This window comes from Wyeomyia smithii, chromosome 2 (genome assembly GCF_029784165.1).
Source record: "Wyeomyia smithii strain HCP4-BCI-WySm-NY-G18 chromosome 2, ASM2978416v1, whole genome shotgun sequence".
NCBI lineage: Eukaryota > Metazoa > Arthropoda > Insecta > Diptera > Culicidae > Wyeomyia > Wyeomyia smithii.
Window position 1 is genome coordinate 24,428,278 of NC_073695.1, and position 2,774 is coordinate 24,431,051.

The window sequence follows — 2,774 nt, forward strand, 5'->3', positions numbered from 1 at the left end:
ACTACGACGGGCTGCGGCTACGTTCATTCATGATAATGTGTTTCATTAATGATTAACAGTGTGATGTATATGAGGGCGTCGTGAGATGAATAATTGAGCAGTGATTCGAGTTTTGAGATGGATATGGAAGCGTTGTGAAAAATGGATTGTTTTACGAAATTCAGGATAAATCTAGCTAATTTTACTTAATATACAATGCTGAACGATTCCATAAGAGCACGCAAACATATTTAATTTATTTGTTCAATGATTTCGTGAAAATTTGGTGTTTAATCCGTGCATTCTTCGTGAATATCGGCTTATTGAGATGAATAATGGAGCAGTCCCCTACCATGAATTCTTCCTATTTCTTTGCTGAGAGTAGTTTCGGCAACATTTACGTCAGCCAAAAATGGTACGAGAGCTCAAAAACGTGAACTTAATTCATTTGCTCTCCAAATAATGGTTTTTTTGACATACTATCTTCCGAAGATATTTAGTATATAAAAAGGCTCAAATCATGACAAAAAGTTTTAGTTCGAAACTCAACCGCTAGTGGCGCTGCAAAATCTAACTTTTTAGTCTTACACTTTAGAGAAATGGTGTCTTCAGCAATATTATAGATAAAGTTCTTACAAAAAACTTTGTCGAAGACACTTTTCTTCTAACTCTTTTTGTTTTGGATATATAACATTTTTTATTAGACGTGTATTTAAATTTTGAGGAAATGCTTCGCCAACCTGAGCGTCTGTTCACCGAGATGGTACGGCTCAAAACAGCGTCTGATCTCCATGTTAGGAGCGGCTGATCAACGTCCTGGTGGCAGCGTGGGACTCTAAACAGAGCTGACACGATGGTCTCCCGGCGAGACAGGGGGTTGGGGAAGGCCCAACAAGACGCCCCGGGAAACAAAATGTTACAAACAACGTTAGAGATAATACGGATCGAAACAATCGGCAAAGACCCAGGCAACGAAATAAGGACTACGATTGGAAACTTGGGACATGGAACTGCAAATCGCTCTGCTTTTCAGGATGCGACAGGATAATCTATGACGAGCTACATCCACGCAACTTCGAAGTCGTAGCGCTGCAGGAACTTTGTTGGACAGGACAGAAGGTATCGAGAAGCGGGCACCGGGCGGCTACTTTCTACCAGAGCTGTGGCACCACCAGCGAGCTGGGAACCGGCTTCATAGTACTGGGTAAGATGCGCCAACGCGTGATGGGGTGGCAGCCGATCAACGCAAGGGTGTGCAAGTTGAGGATAAAGGGCCGGTTCTTCAACTACAGCATCATCAACGTGCACTGCCCACATGAAGGAAGACCCGACAACGAGAAGGAAGCGTTCTACGCGCAGCTGGAGCAGGTCTACGATGGCTGCCCGCGACGGGACGTGAAAATCGTTATTGGGGACATGAATGCTAAGGTAGGCCGGGAGGCAATGTACAGACCGGTAATCGGACCAGACAGCCTGCATGCCGTGTCTAATGATAACGGCCATCGGTGCGTAAACTTTGCGGCCTCCCGTGGTATAGTAGTCCGAAGTACCTTCTTCCCCCGCAAAGATATCCACAAATCCACCTGGAGATCACCCGACCAACAGACAAAGAACCAAATCGACCACGTTCTAATCGACGGCAGGTTCTTCTCCGACATCATCAACGTTCGCGCCTACCGCAGTGCGAATATAGATTCGGACCACTACCTAGTAGCTGTGTGCATGCGCTCAAAACTATCGACGGTGTATAACACCCGCCGAAGTCGAACGCCGCGACCAAATATTGAGCAACTGCGGGATGCCGAGGCTGCACAGGAATACGCGCAGCAGCTGGAGGCAGTGCTACCCACGGGAGAGCAGCTTAGCGCAGGTAGCACTGCTGTAGCGCTACTAGGTACAAGGGCCCCGAATCATAGAAATGACTAATTTGACGGCGAATGCAAACGGTTAGTCGAGGAGAAGAATGCTGCAACACCGCACGAGAGCGAACGTGGAACGATACCGACACAGGCACGGAACAGCCAAAACTCAGTCCTCCGAAGGAAGAAGCGCCAGCAAGAGGACCGAGATCGCGTAGCGATGGAAGAGCTGTACCAAGCTAACGACACTCGGAAGTTCTACGTGAAGCTGAACAGCTCCCGTAAAGGCTTCGTGCCGCAAGCCAATATGTGCAGGAGCTTGGACGGCAACCTCCTTACTGACGAGTGTGAGGTGATCGAAAGATGGAGGCAGCACTTCGACGAGCATCTAAACGGCGATGCAGTAGAGCGCGAGGACGGTATGGCAGCTGATCTTGGTGCACGAGCAGAAGACATCAGAATTCCAGCCCCCGATCTTCTGGAGGTGGAGGAGGAGATTGGTCGGCTGAAAAACAACAAAGCTGCTGGAGTGGACCAACTTCCCAGCGAGCTATTGAAATACGGAGGAGAAACACTGGCTAGAGCCGTGAACTGGGTCATTGTCAAGGTTTGGGAGGAAGAACGAGTACCGGAGGAGTGGATGGAGGGTATTGTGTGTCCCATCTACAAAAAGGGCGACAAGCTGGAGTGCTGCAATTATCGGGCAATCACTCTGTTGAACGCCGCCTACAAGGTACTCTCCCAAATACTTTGCCGTCGACTATCGCCATTTGCGAAGCAGTTCGTGGGGCATTACCAGGCGGGATTTATGGGTTCCTGCGCCACCACGGATCAGATATTCGCGGTTCGGCAGGTTATGCAGAAATGCCGCGAATATAACGTGCCCACACATCATTTGTTCATCGATTTCAAATCGGCGTACGACACAATCGATCG